This window comes from Micromys minutus (assembly GCF_963924665.1).
Source record: "Micromys minutus genome assembly, chromosome: 32".
Lineage (NCBI taxonomy): Eukaryota > Metazoa > Chordata > Mammalia > Rodentia > Muridae > Micromys > Micromys minutus.
In genome coordinates this window covers 22,308,567-22,322,726 of record NC_137967.1, presented here as the reverse complement: position 1 = coordinate 22,322,726, position 14,160 = coordinate 22,308,567, and the positions used below count along the sequence as shown (strand labels likewise).

At 38.8% G+C, this 14,160-nt stretch overlaps 1 protein-coding gene across 1 annotated transcript in view; it reads left to right on the top strand.

The window, feature by feature from the left end:
• LOC308413519 (sulfotransferase 2A1-like) overlaps positions 1-14,160 on the top strand; it is a gene marked incomplete at both ends in the record, with an annotated part of 164,592 nt that overhangs the window by 92,244 nt on the left and 58,188 nt on the right. The window lies entirely within an intron of this gene.

Below are 14,160 nucleotides of genomic sequence, written 5' to 3'. Positions count from 1 at the left end.
AATATCTCTATCAGCATCTTGATATATGATTTCAGGTCTTCATCTTCTTTTTCTGGAGTGTTTGGCATTCCTATGTTTGCTTGTGTGAGTGCTGGGTTCTGGAGTTGCCAGGTTGTGTTGGTTTCCTTGGGATATACTCTTTCGGTTTCCTCTTGCCATTTTGTTGTCAGTGATATGTTCTTGCCTTTCCCTTGTATCTGGTCTGTGTCCCTGGGTCTTCACTGGTCTAGTTGGCAGATGGGCTGAGCCTTGTTCTATGCCTCAGAGTCATCGGGTGGGAACAGAAGTTCCAAAGTTCTGTTCCTGGTCCCTGGATCAGGGAGGGCAGGGTGGGGACTGCACTTATTGTGTGCACTCTGCAGAGATCTCTCTGCTTCCTGGCTGCCCAGATCTCCTACTCACCAGTCTTTAAAGCTTTAGGCGCTGCTCTTCCCTGTGGCAGATGGGCCGCACCCTATTCTGGGCACTGAAGTTGCTGCTTGGTGGAAACAGTAGTTCCAAAGATCTGTTCCTAGTCCCTGGATCAGGCACTGAAGTCGCCGCTGGGTGGAAACAGAAGTTCTGTTCCTGGTCCCTGGATCAGGCAGGGCTGGGGGTGCACTTACAGTGCGCACTCCTCAGATTTCACTCTGTTCCCTGGCTGCTCAGGTCTCCTACTCACCAGTCTTTAAAGCTTTAGGCGCTGCTCTTCCCTGCAGCAGATGGGCGGCGCTGTGTTCTGTGCACTGAAGTGGCTTATGGGTGGAAACAGAAATTCCAAAGATCTATTCCTGGTCCCTGGATCAGGCAGGGCTGGGGCTGTGCTCACAGTGCACAGTCCACGGAGATCTCTCTGCTCCCTGGCTGCCCAGGTCTTCTCCTCACCAGTCTTTATAGCTTTAGGTGCTGCTGATGCGTGTGGCTGATGGGCCGCACCCTGTTCTGCCATGGGTGCTTTTTTATTTGGAGCATATATGGTAAGGATTGAGAGTTCCTCCTGACAGATTTTTCCAGTAATGAGTAAAAAGTGTCCTTCCTTATCTTTTCTGATAACTTTTGGTTGGAAATTTACTTTATTCAATATTAGAATAGCAACTCCAGCTTGCTTCTTGGAGCTGTTTGCTTGGAAGTTTTTTTCCCACCCTTTTACTCTGAGATAGTGTCTGTCTTTGTCTCTGAGATGAGTTTCCTGTATGCAGCAAAAGGCTGGATTTTGTTTATGTATCCAGTCTGATAGCCTATGTCTCTTTATTGGGGAGTTGAGTCCATTTATGTTAATAGAATTCAAAGAATAGTAGTTTCTGTTTCCTTCCATTATTGCTTTTGTGGGTTGAGTTGTGTCTGTGTCTTTTACTTCTTTTAGTTTTCTTGTTTAGAAGTTTTCTTGTTTTTACTGGGCTGTATTTTTCTTCATTGTATTGGGTTTTCCACCTATAATTCGTTGTAGTGCTGGGCTTGTGGTCAGATATTGTGTAAATTTAGATTTGTCTTGAAATATCTTCATCTCTCCTTCTATGGTGATTGATAGTTTTGCTGGGTATAGCAGCTTGGGCTGGCACTTGTGCTCTCTTAGGGTGTACATGATGTCTGTCCAGGCTCTTCTAGCTTTCATAATCTCTGTTGAGAAATCGGGTGTGATTCTGATTGGCATGCCATTATATGTTACCTGACCTTTTTCTCTTACTGCTTTTAGTATTCTTTCTTTGCTTTGGGCACTTGGTGTTTTGACTATTATGTGTTGGGAGGTATTTCTTTTCTGGTCCAACCTATTTGGAGTTCTGAAGGCTTCTTTTATGCTCGTGGTCATCTGATTTTTGAGGGTAGGGAAGTTTTCTTCTATGATTTTGTTGAAGATATTTACTGTGCCTCTTAGTTGATACTCTTCTCCCTCTTCTATTCCTATTATCCTTAGTGTCGGTTCTCATTGTGTCCTGGATTTCCTGGACATTTTGGGTTAGGAGCTTTTTGTTTTTTGCATCTTCTCTGGCTGTTTTGTCTATGTTTACAATGTTGTCTTCTGCCCCCAGATTCTCTCTTCCATCTCTTGTAATCTCTTGGAAATGCTTGCTTCTGTGACTCCTGATTTCTTTTTTAGGTGTTCTACCTCTAGGGTTATCTCTTTTAGTGATTTCTTTATTGTGTCTATTTCCGTTTTAAATTCCCTCTTCCATTCCGTCGTCTCTTTGGTTGTGTTTTCCACTAGTTCTTTGAGTTCTTTGAGTGTTTTTCTTGTTTCCTCTTTTAAAGCTTCTGAATCTTTTTGCTTTTCTTCCCGTTCTTGTTTAAGTATCTCTATCAGCATCTTGAGGTATGGTTTCAGGTCTGCGTCTTCTTTTTCTGGAGTGTTTGGCATTCCAATGTTTACTGTTATGGGAGAACTGGGTTCTAGAGTTGCCAGGTTGTCTTGGTTTCCTTGGGATATACTCTTTCGCTTTCCTCTTGCTTTTTAGTTGTCAGTGATATGTTCTCGCCTTTCCCTTGTATCTGGTCTGTGTCCCTGGATCTCCACTGGTCCAGGTAGCAGATGGGCCGAGCCCTGTTCTATGCCTCAGAGTCGTCAGGTGGGAACAGAAGTTCCAAAGTTCTGTTCCTGGTCCCTGGATCAGGGAGGGCAGGGTGGGGAGTGCACTTATCGTGCGCACTCTGCAGAGATCTCTCTGCTTCCTGGTTGCCAAGATCTCCTACTCACCAACCTTTAAAGCTTTAGGAGCTGGTGATCCGTGTGGCAGGTGGGCCGTGCCCTGTTCTTCGCCCTGAAGTCGCTGCTGGTTTGAAACAGAAGTTCCAAAGATCTGTTCCTAGTCCCTGGATCAGGCAGGGCTGGGGCTGTGCTTACCGTGCGCACTCCGCAGAGATCTCTCTGCTCCCTGGCTGCCCACATCGCCTACTCACCAGTATTTAAAGCTTTAGGAGCTGGTTTGGAGGTTCTTAATATAACTGGACTTAGTACTACCCAAGGACCTTGAAATAACACTCCTGGACATACATCCAAATGATGCACCACTATATAACAAGGGCACCTGATCCACTATATTTATAGCAGCCTTATTTATAATAGCTAAAAGCTGGAAAGAAATAAATATCCTTTAACAAAGGAATAGAGACAGAAAATGTGTACATTATAAAGTGGAGTGCAACAGGTCATTAAAAACAATTACTTCACAAAAATTTTTAGGCAAATGGATGAAACTTAAAAAATATCAACCTGAATGAGGTAACCAAATTACAAAACAACACTCATGGCATGCACTCACTGATAAGTGTATTTTAGCCCAAATCTAGGACTGCCCAAGATATAATTCAAATACCACATGAAGCTCAAGGAGAAGAAAGACCAAAAGCATGGAGGCTTTAGTCGTTCTTATAAAGGGGAACAAAAATATTCACAGGAGCAAATATAAAGACAACGTTTGGATCAGAGACTGAATGAAAGGCCATCCAGAGAAAGTTCCTCTTGAGCATCCATCCATATACTGCCAAACTCAGACAGTATTGAGGATTCCAAAAAGTGCATGCTGGAAAAAGCATGATATAGTTTTTCCTGAGAGGATCTGCCAAATCATGACACACACAAAGGTATATGTTCCCAGCCAACCATTGAGTTGAGAATATGGTTCCCAGTGGAGGAGTTAGAGAAAGCATTTAAGAAACAGAAGGGGTGTGCAACCCCATAACATCAATAATACCAACCAAACAGAGCTCCCAAGAACTAAACAAATATTCAAGAATTTCACACAGACAGACCCAAGGCTTCAGCTGCACAAGTAGCAGAGAATTGTTGAGTAACAATGGGAGGAAAAGTTCTTGGACCTGCTAAGGGTCAGTGCCACAGTTTAAGAGAATGTCAGGACTAGGAGGCAAGAGCAGGTGGATGGGTGCATGGGTTAGTTGGGGGGCACCCTCTAGAAACAGGATAGGGGGAAAGAGATGGGGGGGTTATAAAGGAAAACAGAATAAAAATAATAATTGAAATGTAAATAAAATATATCTACACTAGAAAATATCATGCTGAGGGAAGTAACACACACTAAAATGGACATGCACAGTATGTACTTTTATCCCTTGAGCTATCTTTCCAACCCAGATATATGTACTCACATGTAAGTGGATATTAGGCAAAATTAGTACAGAATATCCAGGATACAATCCATACCTCTTATGAAGTTTAACAAGCTTCAGCACCCAAGTGAGGATGCCTAAATCCCACTTGGGAAGGAAAAAAAGCAGTTATGTGGGGAGAGGCATGGAGAGTGAGAAAGGGAACCCAGAGTGGAATAGGACAATATTGTCAGGTGGGATGGCAGGACTGAGGGCCAGAAGAAAGAATTGAAATAGGGAACCTCAAGAAGTTGGAGGTGAGGGAACCATCTTTTACATTTGTGAATGAGAGACTCTCAGAACTCAAAGGGAGAGACCTTAGACAAAATACCCAATGGTGGAATAGGGAACTTCTCGAGTCCACTTTCTGTAGATAGACAGGGCATTAAGTTGAAAAGAGGGGTTGCAATTCCACAGTCAGAAACTCTGACCCAGTCTGTACCTGTCTGAAAGAACTGCTGGGACAAAGTGGAGAATAGGCTGAGGGAATGGAGGTCCAGTCATTGTCCCAAATTGGGACCCATCTCAATGGGAGGTTATAAGGCTGACACTATTAGTAATGCTATGGTGTGCATACAGACAAGATCCTATGATGACTGCCTTATGAAAGACCCAGCATGCAGCAAAAAGAGTCAGGTGTCAAACACTCAAACATTCAAACTCAAACAGCAGCCAGTGAACCTTGTGGTTGATTTAGGGTAAAGCTGAAAGAAATTGAAAAGAATAGCTACCCTACAAAAACAGCAGCACTCTGAACTAACCTGTACCTGCCTCCCCTGAAAGGGTTAATCTATGAGACACTGAACCACCAACTAGGCAGCATATGCCAGCTGATATGGGGCCCCCAACACATATGCAGCAGATGATTCCCTGGTCTGGACTCAAACAGAGAAAATGTACCAAACCCTCAATATACTTGAGGTCCCAAAGAGAGGTTAGGTATGGTAGGGTCAAGGTGAGAAAATGCTATTGGTGTAGGGTGGCAGGAGTTATGGATTAAGGAATACTCAGAGGACAAACCATGAAGGGGATAAAGACCACACTGTGAAAAAATGATTAAACAATAAAAAATAAATAAATAAAGCTGAAAAAGAATATTTCCCTAGTTAAACCAACTGTGTGATGTTGACAAATGAAAAGATCTCTTATTGAAGAAACCATTTGCATTACACATATGTGTCATGTTTTATTACATATCAATTTAATAGACTATCAGATAATCATTATTCTCATGTAGAAATATGTTCCTGACAATGGTACAATTAATGAATATCTGGATATTGCTTCTCTGTACTTATAATATTAGTGGTAAAATTTTATGGCAAACAACATTTAATTTACATTGTAGGTCTTTATACACAGCATTATTACACACTTGATAAGTAGTAAAATTATAATTTGTATACCCTTCATGAAACAAGTTTCTTGTAAACCACTTTGTTGCGGCATTGCCTTTATTGCAATGCCTTTTCATTGTAATCAAGTATCTCAATCTTCACTGAGTTGAGAATCCTGCTAGTATGATCCAGTTAATTTATAGTAAAAACAAAATGCATTTGTACATATTGTTCAGCTCAAGAACTAATCATCCAAGCTGGATGCTAATGACAGCATTAAAACCACACACAGTTTTAACTATAGTCTGTGATCACTTAATGGAATTCTTTCCTATCACCTAAAGAAAATTATGACTAGATTCCAGACGTCTTACCCTTCTGTGACAACAACCACACTTGTTCATTTCTGCGTGGTTGATGGCTACTATGGCAGTGTTGTGAAATAACTACTTGAAGGCACAAAATGTTTTCCTTAAAAATATCTCAAAAATTCAGCCTTCATAAAGCTAAGACACCACATTTTGGGGCTTGTAATGGCTTTTATTCTTTAGTGGTGTATTTTTTTCCAAATGTTTAAAAATAAACTTGTGGGTTCCTATCTCTATTACAAAAGAATAACTGAATATTTTGATGGACCCCATATCCAGCTAAGGATGAAATATGCAATAGTTTCTTCACAGAAAGAGCCCCCATGCCCATTGCCTGATACAATTCATAAGTGACATTTGGGCCTCTGGTGTCCTCACCTAGTCAGCCAAGTATTACCCTCTAAAATACATGTATCCAACTTCTTATCAGAATTGTTTCTCCTGTGTTACATCTTTTTGTAACTTCTAATCCAAGAAAACTAATTGGCATTTAAAACACTGTCATTGCTGTTTGCATTGGCGGGTATAAATTGTTTTTAAAAACAGTATTCCTGAAAGGAATATTAGTGTTCTTCGGAACCCCTGGATTAAGAGGAGAGAAATAAGACAATAAAAGAACTATTGGGTATTGTTTCAGAGAGGAAGTTTATTTTTGATACATTTTTGTTTGAGTTTGCTACATTTATTATTTCATCATTATTTTATCAAGGCATAAGTACTTCACTCAATGAGCAGCATATAATGGATAAAAAGAAGCACGTATATAAGGGAGGATCACAAAAGTACTAATCACCTAATAGGCTAGAATTATTTTTTTAGTAAGTTAGTTTTTAACAATGGCACACATAACTATCCAATAGCCCAAGTCTTCAGCTCTTTTTATGAAGTAGTATAAAGTCTTAAACTTTAAAATTTTTAAACATTTTTCAAATTTAATCACCTCTGTGATTGGAGATCTCCTATATGAATATTTTATTTATGATATTTGACCCTCTTTCTGATTTGTCAATATTAATGATCGAGTGGTTTCACCTCTCAAATGCAATACTTACTTAAATATTGATGCATACATATGTTAAATATGTATCATTATAAATATTGTCATATTCATATAAATTAAATATTTATATAAAAATACGTTATATACAAAACCTATTCAGTCCATTTAGTGTTGCTGATATGTATATGTACTTATGAGTTATCACTTAGGTTGAGATAACCTACAGGAATATCTACAGATAGTTAACATTTTTAAAAATTAGAAGAAGATAACATGTTAAAAATGGATATCTAAATGTGAAACACATATATGTGCTCAGTAGTGCTGACTAGAATGACTGCTGTATGGTACAGAGGTAGCTGGATTGGCATAAGTAATTGCTTATTCATGATAAATTAACATACAGTGGATAGTTATTAGGCCACTTGATACACTCCAGTGTCATCTTGAATAAAAGAATGTAAATTTTGAAAGTCCCATTCAACTGATTGGTATGTAGTAATGACTTGGCAATTTCTTCATTTTGGTTGTTATTTTCAGGGCTCGACCAAAGTGATGTTGGATGTTCCAGCTGTAGGTAGTTCATCTAAGTTTGTATAAATGCTGACTGATAAAGCCATGAGGAGCATGTCTTAGAAGCTGGGGTGGAGTGATCATCTCTGACCTCTGCTGTTGCAAATAGACATATGCCATCTTCCTGTCAGATGTGACCATAGCTGTTTTCTTCTTAGCCATCAACTTCTGTTAAAGATGAAATAAGCATCACTAGAAAATGGTAATTTCAGGTTGTATAAAAATTGACTAGATTCAGAGAAAAAAATTATTAACAATAGGAAAAGGAACCCCTTGGATGACCACATACACATGACTAAGACAGGGCTTCATTTGCTATATAAGCTATGACATGTTCCTGGTCAGTGACAGACACACTTGAGTAGAATCTAGAGGTATGGCATCCTGGCCACTTTTATGTTATCCTGACATAGAATCTTCTGAAAGAATAAAAAAAAACATAATAAAGAAAATATCTCAACATCAAGCTATAAGGCAAAATTTTAATTGCTTGGTGGGTGAAGGTTCAGCCTACTGTGAGTGTTACTATCTCTAGAATTTGGTATGATCAAGTAATTAGCAAGCCAGTCAATGTTGCACATCTATGGTCACTGAATCAGCTTCTGCTTCCGCATATTTGCTCTTTTTGATTTCCTGTGCTGAAATTCTTTGATGATGACCAATATTGTAGAAGTATAAACCAAACAAACACTTGACTGCCTAACTTGCTTCTTTCCTCTTGCTGTTTTACTGAATCCATATAAACCCAAACTAAACCATGAATAATTTAGATAAGTGTGGTGATACAAACCAGCACTCAAGGGACTTAAACAGGCAGATATTCATGAGTTCAAGTCCAGCATGCTCTATAAAGTTAATTTCAAGACAGCTAGGGCTAATCTAAAGAGAAAGTTTGTCTTGAATAAAGCGAAAAAGACAAAAATGTTTTTAAATTATATTTTGGACAGGATCCAATGTAGTCCAGGCTAGCCTTGAATTGTCTGCAATACACAGCATTCTTCCTGCTCAATAAGTGTCCTGAAAGAGGGAACTCAATTGACAAAATGAGCTCATAAGACCCAGCTGAATGGTGATTTTTTTTTTGGTTAGTGATTGATGGCATAACATCCAGGCCATGGTGAATGGTGCAGTTCCTGGACTGGTCATAGTGGAACCTTAAAGAAAGCAATGCCAAGCATAGCTGTGGAAACTATAAAGGGAACAACAGCAATTTATGGCTTTTGTGTCAGATCCTGTCTTTAGAATGTTGCCCTATTCAAGTTCTTTTCCTTACTTCCATCAGTAATGCACAGTAATGTGGAAATCTAAGGCAAATAAATTTATTCTGTCTCAAGTTTCTGTGCTCATGGTATTTCTGCAGCTGCAATAACACCAACTAAGAGTTTTGTGTAACAGTCATATGGGCTTTTATTTAAACTGTATTTGTTCTACCAATGAATGCGTATGAATGTCTTTTTGACCTTCTTTCTCCTGCCCCTAATTCTGTACTCCATATGCTATATGATGAAAGGATGCAAATAAAACAAATTATTTTTGTTACAATTCCTTTTTGTCATTGTATTTATCACAACAGTGGAAAATGGAGTATGTAATATAGGGAAAGGAAGCCCTAGTGGCCAAACACTGAAAAACTCTAATAGGTTCTGATGGGTTTTTTTTCCAAGTGCCTCACTTTCTTTAGTTATTTCTCGCTTTTCCTTTCAGATTCAGATAATTTTGTTACTATCTTTGTGGACATTCATTAATTTGGCTACGGGATTATCTATTTTATTGATCCACACCACCCTTCAAAAATATAAAAAACATCCCTTGGTTTTTGTAGATTCTTTGTATAATTTAATTTATTTCTAAATGTTTGATTTCAGGTCTGAGTTTGATTATTTCCTGGCATCTATGCCTTTTGCATGGGTTTACTTCTCTGTGTTCAGATGTGCTGTTAAACTTCTTTGGAAAGCACTCACTTATATAAATTATCCTCTTAATACTGTTTTTTTTTATGTCCCATAACTTTTTGCATGCTGTACCTTCATTTACATTATATTCTAGAAAACTCTGTGATTTCATTCTTTATACATTTCTTGACCAAGTTATCATTGAATAAAAATGTATTTTATTTTCTTGAATATGTGAGCTTTCTGTTGTTGTAGACTTTATTGAAGACCATCCTTAGTTCATGGTTATCTGAAAGAAAGCATGGACTCATTTCCATTTTTCATATATACACCTCAAGAAAAAAGTTGTTGAATTTATTAAATAGTGACTACTACAGGTTGAATCTCATTTTAACTCTCACACACTGATAGTGAAAAAACTTAATATCCTACTTTTGCAAATAGATAGGTTATCCACCAAACTACTATTGTGGTTATTCCTGGTTGTCAACTCGACAATATCTAAAATGAACTACAATCCAAAATTTAAAAACTCAACTGTTATACTGGTCTTGAGGCTGATCTGTACAAGTTTCTATTATGAAACATGGCATAGCGATCTTGAGTCATAGTGGCTATCAATCCTAGTAGACTAAGGCACGGATATCTCTAAGTTCAAGTTAATTCAGGATGCATCAAATCTCAAATCCAGGTATAGTTTACACATGTATGATCTGGGAAACACCTTCGGCTAAAGACATGCTTAAAGAAATTGATGAAGGAGAGCAGAGCCTGGCCTACCTGCCACCCGGATCGGCGGCTCATAGAGCCTGAGCAACTGGGATTGGGAACAGAAAATTAGAACTTCTGTTTCTGCCCGGAGGCGACTTCAGGACGCAGAGCAGAGCCTGGCCCATCTGCCACCTGGAACGGAGGCTTGTAGAGGCTGAGCAACTGGTGGGTGGGAGACCTGGGCTGCAGGGGAGCAGAGAGATCTCTGTGGAGTACACACGGAAAGTGAACCCCCTGCCTTGCCCTGCCCTGCCGTGCTTGATCCAGCAAACAGAAACAGGACGTTAGAACTTCTGCTCACACCCAACAACTCTGAGGCATAGATCAGGGCTCGACCCATTTGACACCTGAACCAGTGGAGAACCAGGGAAACAGACCAGATACAAGGGAAAGGCAAGAACATATCACTGACAAAAAATGGCAAGAGGAAAGAGAAAGAGTATATCCCAAGAGAACCAAGACAATCTAGCAACACCAGAGCCCAGCTCTCCCATAACAGGAAACATCGGAATTCCAAACACTCCAGAAAAAGAAGACAGAGACCTGGAATCATACCTCAAGATGCTGATAGAGAAACTTAAACAAGAAAGGGAGGAAAAGCAAAAAGATTCAGAAGCTTTTAAAGAAGAAATGAGAAAAACACTCAAAGAACTCAAAGAACTAGAGGAAAACAGAACCAAAGAAATAAAGGAATGGAAGAGGGAAATTAAAACACAGATTGACACAATAAATAAACACTAAAAGAGATAACCCTAGAGTCAGAACACCAAAAAAAGAAATCAGGAGTCACAGAAGCAAGCATTTCCAATAGATTACAAGAGATCAAAGAGAGAATCTCGGGGGCAGAAAACAACATTGCAAACATAGACAAAACAGTCAGAGAAGATGCAAAAAACAAAAAGCTCTTAACCCAAAATGTCCAGGAAATCCAAGACACAATGAGAAGACCGAACCTAAGGATAATAGAAATAGAAGAGGGAGAAGAGTATTAACAGACAGGCACAGTAAATATCTTCAACAAAATCATAGAAGAAAACTTCCCTACCCTCAAGAATGAGATGACCACGAGCATAAAAGAAGCCTTCAGAACTCCAAATAGGTTGGACCAGAAAAGAAATACCTCTCGACACATAATAGTAAAAACATCAAGTGCCCAAAGTAAAGAAAGAATACTAAAAGCAGTAAGAGAAAAAGGTCAGGTAACATATAAAGGCAGACCAATCAGACTCACACCCGATTTCTCAACAGAGACTATGAAAGCTAGAAGAGCCTGGACAGACATCATGCACTCCGTAAGAGAGCACACGTGCCAGCCCAAGCTGCTATACCCAGCAAAACTATCAATCACCATCGATGGAGAGACAAAGATATTTGAAGACAAATCAAAATTCACACAATATCTGACCACAAACCCAGCACTACAACGAATTATAAGTGGAAAACCCAATACAATGAGGGAAAATACAGCCTAGTAAAAACAAGAAAACTCCTAAACAAGAAAACTAAAAGAAGAAAAAAACACAGACAAAACTCCACACAAAAAAGCAATAATGGCAGGAAACAGAAACAACTATTCCTTGATATCTATTAAATAAATTGTCTCAACTCCCCAATAAAAAGACATAGACTATCAGACTGGATACATAAACAAAATCCAGCCTTTTGCTGCATACAGGAAACTCATCTCAGAGACAAAGACAGACACTATCTCAGAGTAAAGGGGTGGGAAAAAAACTTCCAAGCAAACAGCTCCAAGAAGCTACCTGGAGTGGCTATTCTAATATCGAATAAAGTAAATATCCAACCAAAAGTTATCAAAAAAGATAAGGAAGGAAACTTTTTACTCATTACTGGGGAAATCTGTCAGGAGGAACTCTCAATCCTTAACATATATTCTCCAAATAAAAAATCACCCACATTCATAAAAGAAACCCTACTAAAGCTCAAAACATACATTTCACCCCACACAATAATAGTGGGAGACTTTAATACCCCACTCTCACCAATGGACAGAATAGTGAAACAGAAACTGAACAAGGACACTGCAAAACTAGCAGAGGCTTTGAACCAACTAGAATTAATAGATATATACAGAACATACTATCCCAAAGTAAAAGAATACACCTTCTTCTCACCACCCCATGGCACCTCCTCGAAAATTGAAAACATAATTAGACACAGAACAAGCCTCCATCGATATAAGAAGATTGAAATACTCCCATGCATCCTCTCAGATCACCATGGTCTACGGCTGGTCTTTAACAACAACAAAGACAACAAAAAGCCCACATACACATGGAAACTAAACAACCCTCTGTTAAACGATAACAGGGTCAAAGAAGAAATAAAGAAAGAAATTAAGGATATTCTAGAATTCAACGAAAATGAAAACACAACATACCCAAACCTATGGGATGCAATGAAAGCAGTATTGAGAGGAAAACTCATAGCCCTAAGTGCTTCCAAAAAGAAACTGGAGAGAGCTCACATCAGCAACCTGACAGCACAGCTAAAAGCCCTAGACCAAAAGGAAGCAGATATACCCAAGAGGAGTAGACGGCAAGAAATAATCAAAATTAGGGCAGAAATAAACCAAATAGAAACAAAAAGAACCATTGAAAAAAATCAACAAAACCAAGAGTTGGTTCTTTGAGAAAATCAACAAGACTGATAAACCCCTAGCCAGACTAACTAGAGGGCAAAGAGAGAGTATCCAAATTAACAAAATCAGAAATGAAAATGGCGACATAACAACTGAAACTGAGGAAATTCAAGAAATCATCAGATACTATTACAAAAACTTATACTCCACAAAATTGGAAAATCTGGAGGAAATGGACAAATTCCTAGACAGATACACGGTCCCAAAGTTAAACCAGGACCAAGTAAACCATCTAAATAACCCTATAACACCTAAAGAAATAGAAGAAATCATCAAAAGCCTCCCAACCAAAAAAACCCCAGGTCCAGACGGGTTCAGTGCAGAATTTTATCAGACATTTATTGAGGATATAACACCAATACTCGCCAAACTATTCCAAAAGATAGAATCAGATGGAATATTACCCAACTCATTTTTTGAGGCTACAATAACCCTCGTTACCTAAACCACACAAAGACCCTACAAGAAAAGAGAACTTCAGACCAATCTCACTTATGAACATTGATGCAAAAATACTCAACAAAATCCTTGCAAACCCAATCCAAGAACACATCAAAACGATCATTCATCATGACCAAGTATGCTTCATCCCTGGGATGCAGGGATGGTTTAACATAAGGAAATCCATCAACATAATCCACCATATAAACAAACTCAAAGACCAAAATCACATGGTCATCTCACTAGATGCTGAGAAAGCATTTGACAAAATCCAACACCCCTTCATGTTAAAAGTCCTGGAAAGAACAGGAATCCAAGGCCCATACTTAAACATAATAAAAGCAATATACAGCAAACCAACAGCCAACATCAAACTTAATGGCGAAAAACTTGTAGCAATCCCACTAAAATCAGGGACTCAACAAGGCTGCCCACTCTCCCCCTACCTATTCAACATAGTACTGGAAATCCTGGCTAGAGCAATTAGACAGCAAAAGGAGATCAAGGGGATACAAATTGGAACGGAAGAGATAAAAACATCACTCTTTGCCGATGACATGATAGTGTACTTGAGTGACCCCAAAAATTCCACCAGAGAACTCCTACAGCTGATAAACAAGTTCAGCAAAGTGGCTGGATACAAAATTAACTCAAACAAAAGAGTAGCCTTCCTATACTCAAAGGACAATCATGTGGAGAAAGAAATTAGGGAAAAGGTACCTTTCACAATCATTACAAAAACTGTTAAATACCTTGGTGTGACTCTAACTAAGCAAGTGAAGGACCTGTATGACAAGAACTTCAAACCTCTAAAGAAAGAAATTGAGGAGGATCTCAGAAAATAAAAAGATCTCCCATGCTCATGGATTGGGAAGATCAACATCTTAAAAATGGCCATTCTACCAACAGCAATCTACAGATTCAATGCAATCCCCATCAAAATTCCAACCCAGTTCTTCATGGAATTGGAAAGATCAATGTGCAATTTCATATGGAATAACAAAAGACCTAGAATAGTGAAATCCATCCTCATCAACAA